The sequence below is a fragment of the Falco punctatus genome (genome assembly GCF_963210335.1).
Source record: "Falco punctatus genome assembly, chromosome: Z".
In the NCBI taxonomy this organism is placed as follows: Eukaryota; Metazoa; Chordata; class Aves; order Falconiformes; family Falconidae; genus Falco; species Falco punctatus.
In genome coordinates, this window is record NC_137586.1 from 70,739,360 (window position 1) to 70,762,276 (window position 22,917).

General features: G+C 37.5%; 1 protein-coding gene across 1 annotated transcript in view; it reads left to right on the top strand.

Annotated features, from left to right (window-relative positions):
* The first annotated feature begins 7,188 nt into the window (after positions 1 to 7,188).
* The window catches only part of LINGO2 (leucine rich repeat and Ig domain containing 2), a 361,988-nt gene continuing 346,259 nt past the window's right edge, over positions 7,189 to 22,917 (top strand). Inside the window, exon 1 of the mRNA XM_080372688.1 lies at positions 7,189 to 22,744. The gene's annotated coding sequence lies outside the window, so the exon portion shown is untranslated. The remainder of the gene's footprint in view (positions 22,745 to 22,917) is intronic.

Here is a 22,917-nt window from a genome sequence, read left to right on the forward strand (position 1 = left end):
AGCCTCCAGGCAGATACAACCCAATGGCCACCACCTCTGTGCCCAGCTGTCCAGCCAGGTATTTACCCCGTGAGTGGGACACCAGCCCAGAGCCTAACATCCAGCTTGGATACAAAGGTGTTGTGGAAGACGTATTGAAAACCTTGCTAAGTTCAAGATAAATGGCATCCCTTGTTCACCACTTGTCCACAAATCCTGTCATTTTATCACAGGAGGTAACCAGCTGATTTGGGCATGACTCAACCTTGGTCAAGCCACACTGACAGTTCTCCATCACCACCTTCTCCCTCATGTTCAGAAAATGTGCTCTAAGAGGACACACACCATGATTCTCCCAGGGACCAAAGTAAGGCTTGTAGTTACCAGGATGATCCTTTTGGCCTTTATTGACGACAGATGCATCATTTATTTTCTCCTTGTTGTTAGAGATCTCCCCTGATCCCCAAGGGCTTTCTTGTTGGAGAGCAGCTTTGCAAGCACATCAGCCAGCTTTCTCAGAATGGTTGGGTGCAGCCCATGAGCTTGTTGAGGGCTCACAAGTAATCCCTGACTCATCCTTTTCTGGTTATTCTCCTTGTTGAATCCCATCCTTAAGCACAGAGACCTTGTTGATGAATACTGAGACAAAAGGCATTCTCGGTTTAGCTCTGCTCATCTGCTTTCATAGAGTACCTCTGTGTGTCTGGACTGTACCATCACATTGAGAACACCTCCTTGTCGTTTTCCCTGGTCCACCTGTATTGAAGGGTTTTTACCTGTCCACTGCTTACCCCAGTTGTGTAAGCTGTCCCACCACATCTTAGTCACTGTGGTTTTGTTTCCCCACCCATGTGCAGTTGTGTGCATGCCCTCATGTGAGAGCCCTGACATGCTGCACTACAGTTTCTGAGGTCTCTTTTGGTCCCATTGTCCAGCATCCTTTCCTTTCCACCCCATCCATCACCTCTTTACTAGGGTCTGCATTTTGTTCTGTCTTCTCCATTGGTTCTTTTTAAAAGCTTTCCTCAGTGTGGTTTGATCTTTCCACAGAAATTATACATTCCACATTATTAACACCAAGGAGGGATTTTGATTTTATGTAGTTTCCTCCATCCTACTGGGAGACTTCTGGACACGTTCCCCACCTGCAGTCTTGCTTATGGATTCCGGATGCCGCCCTGTGTACAGCATCATTATTTAGATATTAGAGAAGATGTAAATTTAGTAGAGGATGGACTGTGAGTAGTTGTTTATACCCTGAAAATTATTTCCTGATAACCTTCTGGTTCTGTTGTGATGATAATCTAGAAACTCTCAACCTATCATTGCTGTGTGAGTTTCTAATAGGGTCTGTAGATGTTTCCATTTATAATGTCCTGTCATTTAAGTTGGTTCTCATAGTTTAAACATTCTTTCTTTTTCCTTTTTTTTTTTTTTTCCTTGCTGAAATAGATTAATTTATCAATTAATACACATATAAAAATATGTGTAATTTCTGATCAAGAAGTGATGTGAATGAATTTAAGCTCGTATGTGTTGTCTTAAGTGTCTTATAATTTAAGCTGTGGTCATTCCCATGATATTCTCATCTTTTCTATATATATAGCCACGCACAGAGCTTTCTTCCCTATATGGAAAACCTCATGAACAATTATCCTCAATTTACAGCCAAGCTGTAGACTAAAGTGTTTTTACTAAGTCTTTAATCCTGAAGACTTCGACAAGTATGAATTTTAGGGTTTTAATTTCAAAATGACATTTACAGAAGTCCAATGCCAAGTATTGCCACTAAAAATTTCCAGTTTCTTGGGATATCAGAAAATTTGTTAGCTAAATCCTCTGCCTTACTCAAAGAATGTGAATAGAATAGAAAGCATTCTAGTGGCCTGTCTATCCCTACAATATTGGCAGTTTCTGCATACTTTTGTTTTAGATGACCCATTTCAGAAAATCTTGAACATTCATTCAGGTGGCTGTTCTCACTATCTAGTTAGATAACAGCTGTATCAAAATGGTTATACCAAAACCTGTGCAGCCTTATTGGTTTTTGGCACTAGCAGAGTGTTAAATACTTTCTGTTTTGAGCTAAAGTCTGAGTTGTTTTACAGATAGTCCCAAACTTCTAATTTTCTGTCTGACTTTGACACTACAGTTGCAGTAAAGAATTGGGAGGAAAGATTTCTAACTTCCATTTTAGATTTTACCTGTAATGTCTCTGGTTAAGTCAGGGAAGTCCCTTAGTATTCAGTCACTAACAGTGCAGATTATGCTGGAATCAACCTCCAGCTGAAGAGGTCACACCAAAGGATAGTTTTCCAGCAAAGAATGTGCTTTTGTGATTTCACACATTTGAGCTTAGCATCTACACCATCTCAATGCTCACAGGAACTTTGACCTTTCATGCACACTCACAGTTACAAAGACCTGTTTATAAGACGTGTGTTCTGGAGAAGTTTAACAATCATAATATGAAATAAGAGGTATGATTTGTTCCTACCCATAAAAGGATAAAGGCCCAGTGCTGGAAGAGTGAGGTGATGTCCGAAGTTTGTGCAAGACTGTGGATTCTTTTACTTTTATAAGCCGAATAAGGTATAGAGTAGTTCAAATATAGTTCTGATGCCAACTGAAAAAATAGCTAGAATTATTTTGAGTTCTAATAGTGTACTGTTTGTTGTCCATTGCTTCATGAATGCAGTAGCTTATTTCAGGCAAAAAGTTGCTCCCGTGCTCCTTGCTGTAAGTATTCCTAGTGGTATCCAGTACTCAAACAGGTTTTTATGGCCCCGTATGCAATGTGATATATTTCTGTTACTTGGCTGGATGAATACAGCAGGTCCTTGAATCACATTCCCTCTGTGAATTGCAAATTGACAACTTCCCTTCTACGGTGTTTGCTGAAAAGGGCAGTCATTTCTGTTGATAATCATTCCTGTGTGCCAGCAGAAATCTGCAGGAAGGGAATACAAATAGTATGAAAACAATGGAACTTGTTAAAAAACCCAAAACCAAAAAACTGAATACTAATAATACTCATACTAATGATACTAATACTACTACTAATAATAATTTGAATACTACTAATACTAACAATAATTTGAGTAATTGATTATTTTTAGTCTTTGCTGATGGGGTCTCCCTGTGGAATGTGAGATTTATTTATTTATTTAATCTCAAAAGAACAGTGAGGATTCATTCATATAATGTCTGCTAGTACTTTAACAGCTAACACTAATGACTGTCATCATGGTGGTAGATGAGTTAGCCAGGTTCTTCCTTTCTCAGTATATCTAGGTGCTCTAGAGTACTGATATTAAAAATTATGCCCATGCAATGTGTATAGCGTGATGGTATGATATAACAGTGTAGTTCCGTGAAATGGGACAAGGCAGTTTAGTAGCATGGAGTTGCAGAAGAGGGCAGTCCCCTTCCCAAGCTTCTCCTATCCTACTACTACCTTTCCAAAGCTATCTCCTCTGGCTGCTGACCTCCTGCACCTTCTTATTTCCAGCTTTTCTCTGGCTCTGCTTCTCATCAGACTCCTCCATAAACTGACACAATTTGCTAATCTACTGGAAAACTAGCCCAGCTGGACCTCTCAGCTGAATTTCTTCTCCGAAGTTTTTAACAGGGCTCTGCAGCTGGAGGAAGGTTGGTGGCAGGGGTGCACAGCTGGGAGCATTGTGGAGCAGGAGAGGAAGAAAAGGGAGGAAGTGGAAAGTGAACCTTCCCTGTGCAAGTAGCTGTGAGCTGGTAACCAGCTGCTGGTCAGCAATGTGGGTTGGCTGGTGCATACTTGAGGACAACCTGCTGTACCAAGGCCATACTTCTTCCAGCACAGAGGTCATTAGAAAGTGACTTTACATGACAACAGGCAAATTTAAATTTATGTTCTGCCAGGATCCAGTACCTGTGTTTCAACCTGGTAGTATGTCACCCAGACTTGAACGGCATGATGCCCTCTTAACAGATGTCTGTGTTCTGTATGTCAAATGTCAGACAAAATTTCGAATGCTCCCCTGGTATTTGTTCATATCATCCCAGGGTCAGATGAGGTTTTATATCCCCCTGCAAAATAATCATGCAGTGAGGGCTGAAGCAAAAAATTAGGTTACATTTTGATTTATATCTCTGTCAGCCCAGTCTTCCTGTATTAGCTGGAGACAGTGGTCACAAAAGAGACATTTTTCAGATGCTAGAATAAATATTTAGGGCTGACAGCATGTTGCCTTTGCTTTCCTTGTAGGTGATTCTTCTTAGAGGAAAACTGAAATCTGAGTGCATCTCATTTCTTTTGTTTTGTTGGTGGCTCTTCTGTGCATTTTTCTTCCTTTCTCTCTATGACCTTTTTGTTTGTTTTGAAAAGTGAGGAGACACCATGGTTCTGCTTTGTGTTCCACAGGGAGTATAAAGGACCACTATACTTACTTTTTCCAGTAAACACCTTTTCTTACTTGAAATAACCACCTTTTAGTCTCATTACTTTATAGTCCATGGTAAATGCATTAAGGACTTCACAAAGCACATAAGGCTCAATCTCTGCACTTCAAAGAGCACTATTCTATCTCCCGCAAGTTACTGAAAAGAAATGAATGCATTTTTAGGAGTCTTAAGGCTCTAATCCTACAGCACTAAGGTCAGTGTGAATTTTGTCATTAATTCCAGTGAGCCAAAAACTAGCTTCTATAGACTTCTTAGGGTAAAAGTAAGAGGAGAAGTAAAGTTTTGCTTCTTGTGATTGTCTTAGAAGCTCTGTAACAGGATTGCTTGAGAGCTAAAGCAAATTATGGATGTTAGAATTTTGGCAGACTAACCTGGACATCATAAATCATATTTCAGGTCCCAGCTTTATCAAAAGTAGTCTGTATAACTTCAGATGAATTAAAGTCTACAGCCAGACTTCTAAAACTAAATTGATACCTTGTTTCTGCAGAAGTTCTCAGTACGTTTGTGAACCAGTTCTAAAAGCTGAATTCTATTCCATTCTATTTTGCTATCTTAATCTTGCTAAAACACCTTGTGAAATCAGAATGTTTGTAGTTAGGTAAAGTTTTGTCATTTACAGATGAAATCAAGATGAGCAGTGCAGCTGATTTGCTAGAGAAAAGGTGTGCCTTTCAGGAGGACACTGACAGGCTTGAAGAGTGGGCCTGTGTGAATCTCATGAAGTTCAACGAGGCCAAGTGCAACATTCCAGCACCTGGGTTGGGGCAATCCCCACGATCAGTCCAGACTGGGGGATGAACGGACTTAGAGCAGCCCTACAGAGGAGGGATACAGCTGCATAAAATATTGGATGTGAACCAGCAACGTGTGCTTGCAGCCCAGAGAGCCAGTCATATTCTGGGCTGCATCAAAAGAAGCATGGTCAGCAGGTCGAGGGAGGGATTCTCCCCTTCTCCATTCTCATGAAACTCCACTTGGAATTCTGCTCCCAGCTCTGCTGTCCCCAAGACAGGAAAGGAAAGCCATGGGCCTGTCACAGTGGGTCCAGAAAAGGACCATGAAAATGATTGTCCATGATTCATGACTGATCGGGGGCTGCGACACCTCTCCTATGAAGAAAGGCTGATATTCAGGGTTGTTCAGCCTGGAGAAAAGAATACTCCAGGCAGACCTTGCTGTTTCCTTTCAATACTTAAAGGGTGCTTACAAGAACGATCGAAATGAACTTTTTACTGAGGCTTGTCATAACAGGACAAGGGGCAATGGTTTTACAGTGAAAGTAGTTTAATTTAGATTGGAGACATAGAAGAAATTTTTATGATGAGCTGGTGAGACACTAGAAGGGGCTGCCCAGAGAGGTTGTGCATGCCCCATCATTGGAAGTGTTCAAGACCAGATTGCATGTGGCTTTGAGCAACCTGATCGAGTGAAAGATGTCCCTGCCCATGGCAGGTTGATTGAATTAGATGATATTTAAGGTCCTTTCCAACCCAAACCATTCTATGATTCTATGATGCTTTCCCGTAGAGAGTAAGCTGGTAGTGCAGCTAATTAATTTCCTCCACTTACAGTCTGAGATAATTAAATCTGGCTGGTCATTAAGACCTGATTTAGGTGCAGCCAGCCTGGCAGTTACAGACAGTCTCTGTTGGCTGCTCCTTTCACTCACTCACAAGCTTCTCCCTCACTGCTTCTCTTACCCATGTTTTGCACTTGTCCAGTGCCACCATCACCAGGACTTTTGTCACTCTTCATTCTTCTGCATTTCTCCCTGTGCTCTTCAGTCTCTTTCAGATCCACCATAGGTTTTTGCTACAGGTCTGCTAGCAGATTTTTTTCTCATTATACTTCTTGAAATAATATACAAGGTGTTGACAGTAAAACATGGTCTCTGAACTTAATCACACTGTTAAGTAAGTTTTCTGATTTTGCACTTGGCCAAAAAGTTTAGCACATGTTCATCTTCCATTCTAGAGTTTGTACCCTGGTGTGGGGAGGTGTTGGCTTATTGTTAATGCTCATCACAGGCACACTTAGAGAGTTAGTTGACTTCTGTGTATGCGGTTTCATGCTTTTCCCATGTACTGCTTGCTATAAATCTCGTACTAATAAAGATTCTTCTCTAACAGGATAACACAAGTCAACCATACACCAGCATTGCCTGTTCCTCTTCATTATGCTCCTTTTGCTCTGTAGGATGTTAACAGAGTTCCCATACTTGTTAGAGCTTTCCTCTTCTTGAGGCAGACTGAAAAACTGGGAAGGAACTGGGAGTGGGGGCAGAGTGTTTTCTTTATCTTTTGGCCTCAGTAATGTCTTGAAGCTTGTTTCAGCTTCTGGATTTTATTCTTAAATCTTCAGAAGCAAAACTGTGCCTGGAAGGTGAAAATGGCACTGATTCCTGGAAAAGAACTGTGAATAAAGTCTTCATCACTGTGAACCTCACTGTTCTTTATACACAAAGAGGTATTTTACATTCTTTATGAATTTTTGAATACACAAAGACAAGTTAATTCTCTCTGTAGGTTAACTCGCATGTTTTGAATATGTCTATTTGTTTGGTGCAATAAATACTGCAATTCTGATATAAAACCTATTAAATACATAGCAATCATTTTACCTAGACCCACATGTTTTGTAGAAAATATTATTGATGCCAAAGCAGCTTGTTTTAGAAATTATAAAAATAAATGGAGTCTCTGAGTTCTTTTTGCAAGCACACACAATTTGAACTGTTTTTTTAAAAAAAAAAAAAAAAAAAAAACGAAAACAAAACAACATCTTTTTGCGTCACATTAAAATGTTTTCAGCAGGGTTTCTTTATTTTGTCATATTGTGGGCTTTCAAGCGTGACTGAAGTTCTGCACAGCATCATAGTCCTGATTTCTATGTCCTATTAGGGACACTATTAAACTGTAAATTAATTATGGAAAATAATGAAACTCTATAATTAAGATTTGGTAAAAGTCACTAAGTCTCTGTTCTATTATATTTTAAACTTTTCCTCTATCAAATGAATATGCTTTATAAAAGGGTTTGTATTTTTCTTGCCTAAAAATCTGAGTTCATATATTGCTAAATAAGCTGATGAAATATCTAGTTACATCGTGACTCCGAAAAATATAATCTTGACTGAAGAGTTAGTCATTCCTTACCTAAGTGTTCTGCTTCATATCACAGTTGATACAAATCAGCAATAGAATGGCAACAACACTGCTTGTTACGCTCCATTAGCAATGGAAAGATACCCTTAACTGTGAAGTTGTGTCAATCACTGAGTCTCAGTTCATTTCTGCTTCTTCTAGGCAATCTGGGGAAGAAGCTAATCTTATTTTGTAGCCTTGCTACCAAGTGAAAATATACCACGAAAAGGATGCCTGTCATTTACTTTAAGTCATTACAAGTTGATAAAACCACAATTACTTGTTTCAGGGAGAACTGCACAATGATATTTTGTAAAATTAATTATTGTTTTCCTTTAAACACAGATGTTTGAGGTATAATGACATTAGTATTAGCTTTTGAGATGCAGTGGCAGAAAAAAACAGCAGCAGCGTAAACCCACTTATTTTTACTTATACAAATGTTAGGCAGATGGCTTAGCTGCTTCTGTGTGATGGTTATGTGCTTTCTGGTTTTGCCATTGTGCAGTGATAAAAAGTACAGCATACACAGCACACAGGTGTACCATCCTGCATATTCATCCTCTATATGAAGAGAAACTTATACATAAATTACATTAGTAAAATAATGTCTTTGGTCTCAGAAACATAACTGCATTATTAAAAATGTCTAGGGTTTGGGGTTTGGTTTGGTTTTAAGGAGGCTAAACACAAAAACAAAGGTTTTATAGAAAAGTACTAAAGCTACTTATTTATTTGTATAAAAGAATACTAGTTAACAGATTCTTTGTGGGTCAAGTTGATCATGGGCATTAAATGTGGTCAGTCTTCTGTATGAGCTTTGCATGGGTTCAAGTTTTGTCCCTAAGGATTCAGATATGAAAGATGTGAGAATACTGGTCATGCTCCTCCCAGATGCTCCAAGTATCCAAGCAACCCTATTGACTCTTTGCAAGCGACAGAGCCAGAAAGCACGTCACCTTGCAAAATGTCTTGCACATGAAATAACTGTTGTAGGTAATCTCTTCTAGTCACAGCTGCATATTTTCTTACAACAATGCAACTAGTACTCAATATTTTTTAAGGCAATCACTTCTTTGCTGTACTCTTGACTGCATCCACCAAACTCGTCCTTAAACAGTGCTTCTTTTCCCCCTTTTCAATCAGTTCTTGTATGGCTGTAATATCCAGACTCTCTTAAAATGAAAACCTTATTTACACACCTATTCCTGCCTCTTGTTTTTCTGAGACACGAACTCTCTTAAATATCACCTGTTCTAGCTACTTTTATAGGAAAGAAATCAATTGGCTAAATTCAAAGTAAACATTAACTTGTAATGCCATCTGCTACACCTTACATTGAAATGCCTTATTCTTAGCCTAATGGTGCGAACTCTTACTTTGGACTGCTGACTTCATTCCAGAAAAAAAGAAAATTTGTTAAGCCAATGGAATAAAATATTCACATGATTTGAAAATAACCTTAGCAAAGCTAAATGACATGAAGAAAGTGATACGTACAGATTAAGGAAATCATGTCACTTACAGAGGAATAGTTCTTAATTTTAGGTTACACAGTGGTCTGTAACTACTCCCTTAGGCCATAACAAAGTAATGAATCCTGACTGTGGCTGTTGGCAGTGATGGACTCCCATGTAATTTCATAATGACACCAAGTGATTAATACATATTTTATTTTCCTAATTGAAGTTTATTCAGTCGATCAGAATATTTTCTTTCTATAATTCTATTCCCTTACTGTTTGCTATTGCCTTTGAAATGAGCTGTGATAAATTTGCAGGCATATTCTGAGTTTTTTAAGCTTGTGACTCACTGTAGAAGATTGTATGAGAAGGAGGTTGATGCTCTCAGCTTAGCATATACCTTTGCCAGCAAACACAGACAAAAATTATAGTATATAGAAATCATGCTTCAAAAACTCAAACCTCAGTAGCTGCTGCTATTTTTCAGCGATTGGAGTAATGCCACACCTATAGATAGGGGAAAGTTGGGGGGGGGGGGGGGGGGGCAAGGGGAGCAGGGCACAGGATCCTATCTCTTTTAGTGCACCTAAACTTTCAAAGTTTCTACATTAAACCCTTCTTACTGAGAGAAAGGAAACAGTTTGAAGCTGTAGAGCACAGATGGCAGAAGGCACATATTTCAGAGCTTACTTACCCTGGTTGTCAAGTCTTAAGTTCACAGTTACTGACTTTATTTCTCCCAGAATGTTATCAAATTTTAACTCTCAATAAATGTGGATCTTTTAAATCTAGCCCCACAACCTCCCACCCCCTTTCTTAATAATAACTGGGGTGGGGCATGGGGTGGGGGTGGTGTTATATCTCTTAAATGATAATAATAATGAAAATTAAAACCAAACCAGTGTTAAACTTCGCAGAAGTCTTCTGGAAAGTATTGTGTCCTTTGTGTATAAAAAAGGAAAAAAGATCAAGCATTTTCTATGCACATTTAGAGACAAGCTATCTTTATCTATTTCACTGATGATTTTCTCCCCTTTTCACCAACTCAAATATTGCAGGAAATAGAAATGCTTTGATGGGTAGAAAATACTAAGAAAAAGATAAATGAATGCAGTATTCCAACAGATTCCCTCTTGGTTGCTAATACATCTGAGAAAGTTTTCATAGATTCCATTTTTCCAATTTAAATTATGCAGATTTTTTTAAACTGTGAAATGCTATAGACGGGGGGCCCAGCATGCTCACATTCTTCATATATAGAGCTCTTTGTCTGAAATCACAACATTATGAGGACATGAGCAAAACTAAGATGTTTACAAGTTTGGATTTATGAAGTGTTTGAAAAAAGTGACATACATCTATACTATTAACCTTTTTTAATTTGAAAATGTTGATAATGATTACCAAGTCTTTTTCTAATAAACATCATCAAATCTAAATATTCTTTGAAAAATCCAACCATGCCAGTATATACTGTAAAATGTGCATTTCTGCAGAGACTCTTTGGAAATTTTAATCCTTGCTCAAATGCTGTGGTTATGAATTTTTAAGCAGGGAACATTTCTCTTCAGATCAGAATCATACTTTCTTGAAACAATTAAAATATGTCAACCTATTATTATACTAAGCTTTCCATTCTAAAATTTAAATTAAATGCATTCTAAAATTTAAATTAATTCCATTCTAAAATTTAAATGCTTAATCACCCACTTTAATTGGAATCAGAATATTTTCATTCACTGAATTAAAATTAACATTTCTTTTGACTTACCTAAGTGTTAGTTTGTATTTCCCACCGTGAGTGCAATGCCTTATAAGAGATGCAAATCCAATTCTGATTTGATTGCATTCCAGAAATGAACAGGCCACTCTGAATTTGAATTGCCTCTGTATAAATTTGTTTCATTGTAGGAGTTAAATAGCTCTGAGTACTTAACGGAGGACAGTCAAGTGTTTTGTCCATTGAAAAGAATGGGAAACAAGATCAATGCAACACTACGAACACAGCATGGTGTTGAAAGAAAAAAAGGTTAATTTTAATTTAGCAGTGACAGATTATAGTGATGACCTGAAAGGAAACAGACATTTTTGGTAATGTTTTCATCTTTTTTTGTTTTGATTAAAAGTTTTGAAACAACAAAGAAGTCATCAAATTTCCTGATAAACTTTTTGGCACCTTTTTTTTTTTTTTTTTTTTTAATTTTAAGAAGCCATGCTTAAGGTTAAAATAATTTAAGTTCTTCAGTTCTAGTAAGGAATAACAATTTTAAGCTACCATAATGTTCATTCAGTTTCTCTTAGTTGCTGATAAATTTGAATAAATCTCTCATCTGTTTCATACCTATTTTTCAATAGGTCATACTCATCTGCATTTTTCTTGTCTTCTGTAAAGGTTGGAAGAAAGCAGGCAATTTAGCTACAGAGTTGCAGCCCATCAAACTTCCTGTCGCAACAACCAGCTTACAAATGGTGATGGGCATCACCTCTATACAGTATCACAAGATCTATAATACACAAACCTTTTCCTATACCAGCCAGTGTCATTAAGAGTCTACAAATCTCTCTTAGATTGTGAGCTCAATTACATAGCCTTGAATACATTTGTCTTTCCAAGGTCAGAGAGAGTTATTGTGAATTTGCTGTAGTGGTTCCATTTCCTCTGGCTTAAAAACTGTAGTTATTTCCAGACCTGTTCTGTAAGTCTATTTAATTTGTAAGTGCAAAGGGAATATGAGCAATTATAACAAAGACTGTAATTTCTGAGAACTTGCTGAAAATAAAAGGTGAAAAAGTTCTCAAGTAGATAATCCCTAATATAAATTATGTTAGTATGAAAAAAGACTGGAGTAAGAGGTCTCAGATTACCATAGAATAGAAACTCCAGCATCCCGTTTCAGTATCTGAGTCCAGTAGAACTAGGCACGGGTTCGTACTAGTTTATACCAAGGATAGTGGATGTAAGATCAGGGAATCTACAGTATGCACTGCAAAGTTCAGAAAAATTGACCAGAACCTGTGGCAGTCTTTTGCTGGAATGTAAGTAGTGTTTACACCATAATCACAAGGGATTTTGCAGGAATTGTATTATTGCAAACAGTAGGGATGTGAATGGGATGTCTGCATTTCCCAAATGGAAAGTGCATCTCCTGACAGCAGCACCTGGAGCACTTGTCAGTGGTAGAGATTCCAGAAGACTTAGCTCAAGTCCAGTGTACCTGCATCAAGAAGTCAGTCAAATTGAAAGTGACTCTGCCTGAAGCCTTTCCACCCCTGTATCATGATTCCCATGACTTTTTTTATCTGGCAAGACAGTGGGGGACATATGCATCCAGATTGGCTTTGCTGGGTTTTTTTGAGTCCAGGAAAAATGTGGTTTCCTTGTTTCCCAAACTGAGTTTATCCATGAGATAATAATTGCTGCTGCCTTTGCCCAATGCAGACACTAACCACATCCATGATGAAAAATTATATGAAAGGCTTCAGTCTACATGATTCCACAAATTTCAGGCTATTGGCTCCAATAAAATAGGTTTTCGTGGCAAAAGCAATTAAAAGCTGGAACTGGTTGGAGTTCTTCATGAGCTTCAATGGGTGCAAAATTTCATAATACATATTCAGAACCCCGTGAAAAAACTTCAGGTTTGTTAGAAGGTTAAAGTGGATAGAAATGTAAAAATAATGGGGGAAGAGTTTATGACCTACTTTGTATACATTATAGTGTGATCTTTTAACCTTTCTGAAGGTAAGAAAAGGGTTTATAAAAGCCACTCGGGGGAATGAGTTCAATTTGTTTGGGCAGTTACAGTTCATTCTCTGAAATAATATGCTTTAAATAACCTCAGTATGTTTTCTGCATGTCTGACATGAAGAACAGTAATTGGAAAAAATAAATCACTAGTCCAGATGTTATCAATGGTGTTGGGTCAATTTTTTTGTGCGTTCCTGAGTATTTATCAGCTGAATTAAATCATATTACATTTCATCCAAAATAGCAGCTCAGCGTCTCAGTAATAACTCAAATACCATTCAGGTAGAAAACATTTCTAATTCATAGTATGTTAGCGCAAACAACAAACACTGTACTTGCAGACACAGACTACTTTAAGTGTATATTTTATCTTTCTGTTTCATATGCCCAGATGGTAATCTGTTTGCTTTGGGGTGAATTCATGAAATGAAGCATCTGGAGTTTAAAGTGTTTTGATTTGCTTCACTAGCTGCACCAAGCTCTGACTATATAACAAAATATTTGCTGCTAGAGCTCATACCCTGAAAGTAATGTTGCCAAAGGGTAAAGAAAGCACAAATGTATTGGTAGTCTTTTCCAGACTACAATTCTGCTAAGGTTACTACAAACCTTAAGGGCAAGAGCTCAGTTTCCCAATCTGGAGATGAATGTCATGTGTTTTATAAACACAGTCCTCTAAAATGAATCAGGTCCACAGTTGAATCATCTATCAAGTTACAAGTGCAAGGTCAAACAACATTTTGCTTTAGTATAAGAACATCCATATAAACTTGATTTATTTATAGTGGCAGTTCTATATTCTCTTTTATATTGCTATCAGTTACATTATGGATAGATTACAGCTATAAAATGAAGTACCTCTTATGTATGCATGCAGGAGAGCTGCTTTATTTTATAGGTGTAACTTTTTTTAATTCAGCCACTTGTTTCTGTATATGACTATGAATAAAGAAAAATCCTGGGTGTGGAAGAGAAAGAGAAAATCTCAGAGGCAGCTCAAATTTGTTTCAGAGTAAGCCAGAGAAGCAGTCAGCAAAGTAATTCCTTCATTGTTTTTTCCTTCTTTTGGTAATCCCAATGGATTCTAGCAGCACTTTGTGATATCATCAAACCATACCAGTGGCACTGAAATTGTTCTGTGTATCCCTGGCTAAAGCAAATATCATCTCTTATCTTTCTCTGACCTAGAAGAGATTCAGGGCCACTCTGAGTAACAAATAAAAGATTAATCATACACAAAAGCTAACAAACTGTAGTTTAACTGTAGGATCCGTTGTCTCGCGTTGATTAACTATGTACTAGGCCTACTTTTTGGCATTGTTGAAATTACATAAACTATACTTTTTTTGTCATGAACTTGTCCTTAATTTCAGAAAGTAAATTATCCTGGGTTTTGGATGGCACACCACCAAATGCTCATTCTTCCACAAGAAGTTATCATTGCAACATGGAAAGCAATGTTGCTATTGGAAGTAAAAGAGGCAGGTAAATTACAGGGGTGGAAGGCACCCAAAAAACAAAGGTTATGGAGGTTATGGGGACCTGCAGAAAATACAATAATACTATTGGATTTATGTTCAGACAAAATAATGTTTTCTGAAGCAGGATTCTTGTAACTTCTCATCTCTTTTTGTCTCAGCACGTGTCTGACAGAAATGGGAAACATTCCTTAATAAAGATCTTATTCCTTCACTTTATCTTGTGACAAATCCTATTTGCTGAGCTGATGAGAAAAGAATGTAAAATGGACTGTTACAACAGTTTAATGTGACATCATCTAATTTCATTAACTTTTTTTTCTATGAGTGATGTCTTTGAATACTCATGCAGCAAAATAAAGCCCCCTGTTAAACTTTATATGTATTAATCCTACAATTAACTGTGGTGATTGAATGCCAAATGGTGCAAGTGAGTATTGGGCATTCTATATATTCATGCTGTGTTTGTCCAGTTCAGTGTGATGTATTTAAGCTGTGTACCTAACTCTCTTTTACTCTGAATGGCAATGTTGAGTTGTTATCTAATGTAGTTTTGTCAAGACTTTAATTTATAAAAGACTGTGTGTCTTCCTGTTATCCATCATAAAAAGAGATGGTTTATCATAAGAAGAGGTTGATGTAATAATTTTAACTATTTTAACCACTTACTCCTAAATACCTCCAAGATTTTAAATGAAATTAAAACAAGAGTAGTTTCCAGAACACTGGTGCACTGTGAGGTGTTTCAGAACTGTAAGGCAACCTATCTGAGCTATGTAGTGGTGTCAAGTATTATCAGAAGTGAGTCAATGATGTGGTTTATTGCAAGAAATGTTCAGAATATTTGTCTGTCATTAGGCATTCTTAATAGCTGTTATTCTGCTGATATGTACAAACCAAGCAGTATTTCACCCACCATGAAAAGAGGTGGGATGGGATGAGTGGGAGATCTGAGTAGGAGACATGTATCGGTATTAGTTACCTTTATATTTGGAGTGGGAGAGATGAAATAAACCCCCACAGATGATACTTATATATAGTCAAGGCATAAACAACAGTGCCTTCTGGTTTTCCAGATATACGTAATTTGATTTTGGTTGAGGGCTGTAAACCTGGGTAGCACTTGAGCAGTACGTAGTGGAATGGAACTAACAATTGTGTAGTCCTTATGGAGGAGTCCTGTTGGTGGCAAAGAGAACAAACCCTGACAGGAGAGAGACAGATGATTATAATTTCATCAGGTGACACTGACATTTATCCTGGATTGTAGCATTTTTGCTTTCATTCCTTGGTAATTTTCACTTTGCATTTTGTTTGTGACATTTTGATAAAGAGTGACCGATTATTGTGACAGTTATTTAAAAAAACAGTACATTTTTGAGTCACAAGAAATAAATGTTTTGAAGGACTGATTTTGCAAAGACTATAAGCTTATTCACATCACTTTTTTTCTATTATAGTGCTCAAACATTGAACTTAGTCAACATTCATTCTAATTGAAGGTTATATTATGATGATAAATGAACTGAATGTCAGAATTTAATTCTCTCATTGCAGAATGCCTCAGTATCCATTCTTTTGACTTTCAACAAAAGCATCAGTGAACTTGTATGGGCTTTGAGGAAAGCAAATGAGATAATATATGCTTTGGCTCCAGAAACTGAAATTGATTCGTTTTCAAAAATCTCATACGAAGTGATTAAAGTAGAAGTTGTAGTAACTAATGATTGTGTAACTGTTAAAAACATTTTAAAAGGGAAATTAGAACAATTTATTTTCAGCTTTCTCATGGTTTTACACCTGAAAGTACTGCCTCAGTTGTCTTCTGATTACTTGTGATAAGTGAAATAAAATGATGAGAGAATTATATTTTAGGTCAGGTGATAAAATATAAGCCCAAGCCTATATCCAGTTTCTGTTGTTTAAATATTAGAAATTACTGAAAGGATCATGGATGGTAGGTCCAATGTATCCTCAAGACTATATAACCTACTCCCCTTCCTCAATGCTGCCTGTAGCTGTATATATGTCATTTCTGACAGATGTTTTTCCAAGATCCATAATGACAGAAGCACTGGAGGTTCCACAACTGCCAGAGACATTACATTTCAGTGCTAAACTACCCTTGGAATTAGAAAGCGCTTTTTTTTCCAGAGGAAGTTTGATTTCCTTTTCTGCAATTTAAACTCAGTACTTTCAGATGCGGCAATAGTAACATCTGTTTTTCTATTTCCAGTATTTTCTTCTGCAGGATCTGAAATGTTAAATTGCAATTGCATTTCTACAGAGCATAGTATGCCCTGTAACTGAATAAGAAGCACTGGACATTTAAGTGCAATGCTTACTCTCGTGAAGCTACACTTCCAGTGTGTCACTCTGAAACTCCTCGTAGCTGGGGGGAGTGGAGTGAAGTCAAGAGAACAAACTGTGGTCTGGCACAACTTAGCAACTCTGATAAAAGCAGTGGTTTTGGAAAGTTTTTCTACCTATTTGTAAAGCTAACTCTCGAAGACTGTCTTTGCAGACCTCAGTATGCAGCTAGTTTTTTGAATTAGTTCCCTCAATACCAAGTGTCTAAGATATGCTTTCAGGGAAAGTGTGATATATGTACCCAACAAGATTACTTTTTTATTAGTTAGTTCATTTATTTTTTTTTTAAAAAAACTAGATTTAAGCTTAGTATTTATTGCAAGCAATCCAACACATCCAGTGGAAAAACATGGGTTGGGATTAAGACAGTTTAACAGGCAAAGCAAAAGCCGTGCAGGCAAGCAAAGCAGAGCAAGGAATCCATTCACCACTCCCACGGGCAGGCAGGTGTTCGGCCATCCCCAGGGAAGCCGGGCTCCGTCACATATAATACTAGGTACTAGGTACTAGGGAAGGCAAACACTAACTCCAAATCTAACCCTTTCCTCCTTCTTCCCCCAGCTTTATATGCTGAGCATGACGCCATGTGGCCTGGCACATCCCCTGGGTCAGCTGGGGTCAGCTGTCCCGGCTGTGTCCCCTCCCAGCTCCTTGTGCCCCCGCAGCCTCCTCGCTGGTGGGGTGGGGGGAGAAGCAGGAAAGCCCTTGGCTCTGTGTAAGTGCTGCTCAGCAGCAACAAAGACATCCCTGAGTTACCAGCGCTGTTTCCATCACAAATCCAAAACATGGCCCCATGCTAGCTGCGGTGAAGAAAATAAACTTTATCCCAGCCAAAACCACCACAGGTTTATACAGAAATTTTTAGTTGTCCAATTTGATAATGCTTGATATGAAACATATATTTTAAGTTAATCTTTTGAACTATGACAGATTTACAAAAGAAACTACTGCCCTTCTCAGCGCATCTTGGTACAATTTCTGTGGAAATGTCTAAACAACAAATTGGTGATTTAATCTGAGGAAAAATATGACCACTAGCCTTACAGAATTCTATTGTCTAAAGAATTTCATTATTTTATCTTGAAACCCTGCCATAAATTATGCCTAAAACATAGTAATTGTAGTGTCAAGATATAGACCTGGAGGATCTTCATTATTATCAATATAATTTTGAAACTTTTTGAAAATCTGAAATATTTATTTTTTGCTAACTAAAGCAGTCAGGTTTTGGTGGTATTTCATCTCAACATTTTAGCTCTCTGGCCTTTGATGTTTTCAGTATTTTAGACTGTGGGTCACAACTTATTGTCCTGATGCTCATGTTTATTGTGTGCTTCTAGGGTAAAACTATCTTAATTCATTTCAAATGTCTGGTATGTGGCTCAAAAAGTCCAATTGAAATCTTTGTAATATCTTCAGGCTGTCCCTGTGTAGTATATTTTGGTGACTTCTAGTTTTTATGACTTCTTGTTTTGATATTGTGATACTCTCAGCATTATTTTTGTGACAGTTGTTCTCTTCCTTAAAGCAACATCTTGACTGAGATTGCACTTACACTGTTGCAACAGACAAATTTAGATAAAGTATTCCTGAGTTACCAAAGGGGAGTACCTGCAGATGAATTTTCCTCCAAAAATCTGATGATGAGCAGCACTTGGGGAAAAACGTTCTGTGTTTTCCCCGCACAGTACATGAAAGAAATGCATCTTTTTGTTTATTTTGGACTTTTATTCTGCTGGATATTGTATAGTTCCCACTAGTTCTTGTAGTGGCCACTACCTGTGCCAGTAAAGATTTTGTAGAAAATTGTGGTAGGCCCTCCCCTCTCATTTGTGTCTCAGTATTTTCCACTTTTTGCTCTTTTCCATTCATGGTAATTCTTATGGTTCAGCTTTGCTTTCTCAACTACTAAGCTGATGTCCTTGTAGATGTGCTTTCTAAGACTCCCAAAAGTTACTTCTGAGGGGTGGTGATGATATCAGAACACACTGCTTTTTTAATGTGAGTGCTTTTTTTTCCCACGTGTATCACTGTGCATGCAGCAACACTGAATTTCCTCTACCATTTCCACACCTGGTGATTCTCTGGCATCAGCTTGGTACCACCTAAAAAGCAGCTTGGGGCCAAGGGCAGCTTGTTGTAAGATCAGACACTGGTGATACCCTGCTGCAGGGCAAACTGATTAGTTCCTCTGTTTTTCACCTTTTAGGCAATGATTTATCTCTATGAGGCCCTCTCCCTTTTCCTAGAGAAACTTGGTTCCTCTAATAGCCTTTTGTGATGGACATTGTTGAATTCCTCGGGGACATGTGGTAACAGCACCCCTCTAGTCCCCTGCTACCACTTGGGTTCTGCCCTCAGAAATAATGAAGTGATGAGATAGTGGTGTTGTCAACATTTGGGAGGTTGATTCTTGAGCTTCTCCAGTGAAGGAGGTTGTGATGTTGATACTCCACTGTACTACTGCATTGTGGGGAGGACAGAAATCGGATTGGTTAAATATACTTTGAAGGTTAGTTAGAATGTAAAACACAGTTCAGAGTTAAAGTCTCTTGACTTCCAAAGGCTCACACTTATCCTTATTTTGAGTCTGCTGTGTGTGCAAAGGTGAAGGGAAATGGCTACAATACTTAAAATGCTTCCTTTCTGTTTCATCATAAAATAAACAAATATTTAGAGACATAGTGAATTTGTGTGGTTTTATGTTTTATTTGCAATGTGATTTCATTCTGTATTGTCTGAGGAGAATTCAAGGGAACAAAAGGCAAGATTAAAAAATAGTTACAATTCCCCTAGGAAGTGAAAAACCCGAAAAAAAGGATATTGCCATGAGTTCAAATAAAGCTTCTCCACTCCTCCATCACTAGATAAGGTAGCTTTAAACCTATTACTTTAACCTACACAGTAGTGAAAGCAAAGCATGCTCTTTATTTGAGGTAATACTGTATCACAGATTCAGGAATTCTGTGCAATCTAGAAACCTTTCATGTTACAGTAGTATATATATTTAGACTGCAAGACGCATTTCCAGTATGGTATGGAAGAACTGCTGCTTCTGTGGGAAAGCACTATGGAAAGATTGCCATTCAGAAAATAGTACTGGTTTTGTTTGTAAGACAATGCCTTGTTACTAAAAAATTAAAAGGTCCGGTAATAATTAAGTAACATATTCCAATAGTGGTACAACTTGCTTACCCTTCACCCCCTCTTGAGCTCACCTACCCAGTACAACAGCATGTGCAATGAATGACCAAATATTTACTCTTAACAAAGGAGAATTGTGCTGTTGTAACTTTCACCACAGAAAAGCACTAAAATACTATAGTTTTTTGACTTATCCTCATAATGTTAGCTTTAGTCCAGTGACAGTATAGGTCATTAGGAGTAGACACTTCTTTCTGTCTTTCTTAATGAAGAATTTCCAGGAGCATGTAGAAAAAATGTAGTGGGTTGACATTGCCTAGCTGCCAGACCTCCACGCAGCTGCTCCCTCACCCCCCCTCCTCAACAGGACAAAGGGAGAAGATAAGTTGGAACAGCTCATGGGTTAAGGCAAAGACGAGGAGATCACTTAGCAATCGTAGTCATGGGCAAAACAGGCGCAATTTAGAGAAGATTAATCTGATTTATTGCCAATTAAAAATAGTAGGATGGTAGGAAACTAAAAAAAAAAAGTAAAAATATCTTCTTGTCGCCCCCAGCATCTTCCCAGTCTCCACTTCAGTCATCCCCACCCAAGTTTTCTACCTTCAGTGTTACATTCAGAAATAAGTTCGTTGCTCTGTGTTTTGACATTTCTTATGATTTCATCTAGACAAGGCATTTTCAACCTAGTTAGAGAGCAAGAATAAAGAGAATAAGCTAAAAGTCAAATAAACTGTCTAGAAATTAATTCTTCCTGTTAATAGAACACCTTTTTTGTCATTCTTAGACATTTGGGCAATGCAATATTATTTTCTACTAGTCGCGTTTTCTTCCTGCATTCTTGTATCACTGGTTATTTCCATTTCTTCAAATAATAATTTGACCTCTTTATTAATAGGAGATAACATTTGACTTTCAATATATTTCACTCTGTCTCTGGTAGTTACAAAGGTAATAGCTGTAAAATCAGGTTTAGGCGTAAAAGTGATTACATCACAAAGAAAATCTTCAAATTTCTGAATGTCTGGAAAGGTGTTCAAATTTCAGCCAAATGTGTGGAATTGAAGGGTTTTTTTCCATGACAGTTTTTCAAAAAATTCTGAGGCAATCTTTCTGCCCACACCTGTTAATCTTCTCACCCTGGCAATGGGGCTGGGGGCTGGGGCTGTGTGGATGTTGGTACTTGTTTTGTCATACTAACAGTTCATACTGTTCATACAGAACAACAGAAAGCCAAGAAAATTGCATAATGGGGCCCCAGAAGCCCAAAGAGATGGATTTCTAGATAATTTGCTGAATCACTCCACTCTTTGAAAGTAACGATTTCAAGGGAGAATATTTTCAGCTAGGTCCCATTGTGGCCCTGCATTACAAAAAACCAAAACCAAACCAAACCAAATCAACCAACCAACCAACCAAACAACAACAACAACAACAACAACAAAAAAAAAAACCAACCAAAAAAAAAAACCAAAAAAACCCAAAAAAACAAAAAAACCAAGAAACAACCAACGAACCAACCAACCAAAACTATATAAAGCGTTTATTTTTCACGAAGTAAGATGGCTGAATATATATACCGGGGAGATAATAGAGAATTGATGCAGTCTCATGTCAAACCTACTGCTTTGATGAGTGAGAAACCCAAGGTCTTCTCTAGAGAAGCTGCTTTGTTTAGTGGAGACAGTCCTGCCTCAAGTGCTGGCAGCTTTTTGCTGCCTTCCAAGACTACTTCTGCAAGTTGCATAAATTCCTTGTGTTACAGATTCTCTCTGCAGTTCAGCTCTTGGTGCCTTTACCTTGTCCATGATCAAGCATATAGTATAATATAAAATGATTGAATTAACTCATGCATTTATATACCACATAACAAGTTAGTGGAATAAGGATTAGATAAATCATATTTCACCATGAAATTTGTATTTGCTTACTATACTTTCTTTCCTGTAACTGCAGTGTTATATTTACATAATATAATAATAATATTTTTAAGCACTATTTTCCTTTCTTTTTGTTATGTTATTTTTCATAATGTGCTTTATGTAGAGGTGCAGGGTCTTCTTTTTCAGGCATTTTGAAAGGTCCTGGAAAAGTAATTTCTATATGGCATGAAGCCAAAGAATTTTGTTCTTTTGGTTGGTCTTTCTGAAAAGCTTAGGGGAACATGTTGATCAAAAAAGTTGATGTCTATTTTCAAATTAATTTTGAAATAGTTCAGTCATTACTAGTCTCTGGTATCAGTGTAGTTCTTTGTTACTGTATAAATGATAGTTCTTTTGTCCTGTCAGGGGTTATTCTGGTCCTTAAAACATGAGTCAGAACTTCTCTGACCTCCTCTGCTTTTACTGTTGAAGACAGTTATTTTTTTGTATGTCCCATTAAAAGAAATTGAAAGTTCAGATTTTAGTTTAATGGATAACATTCTAAAAAAACCCTTTCTTACTGTGGAGTTGGAGACATGGGTGGAGAATGCTGTGAAGGTGCCAAATTACATCACCAGCAGAGACAAGTAGTTAATCCTACTGTTGAAAAGATCTATTTATTTTTTTTTTTACTTTGTCTTCATTCGGGGTTTAATGCTTTGTCAGTTTCACCTTCAGATCCTTTAGTAAATGGCTTCCTAAGCTACTGTAGGCAACACAGTTTTCTGCTGCCCTTGAGTGCCAGTCCGTGCACACTATTATTTGGCATTATTAGGAACTTTCACTGGCCTCTAGCCCTGTTTACCTCAGCAGAGGCATTTGCAGCTCTGACAATGCTATCTGTTCCTTTTTGTATAGGAGCTAAATATGTTCCTAAACTATCTCAAGGAATTTCACTAAAAATATCACCATTTCAAAAAGCTCAGTACAACTGAGAAGTCTAAATAAATTTTCCTCTTCTTGTTTTCTAGTGAGTGAGCACTGGAGCTGAAAAACGTGGCAAAAAAGTCTTTGTCTTTCTTGCTTGCGTCCGTGGAGCCTGGTTTGCAAGGTAAGTGTTCCATTTCAACTGACTGTAATTTTATACTATTATGGTTTCCAATGACTAAAATGACCTCATAATACCTCTAGGTTTTAGAAGAAAATACCCTTGCTTAGTGGTTTATCTGCACTTTTAGTACTGAATTGTATTAGAATACTCTTAAGAGTTGCTTTGGATTCATT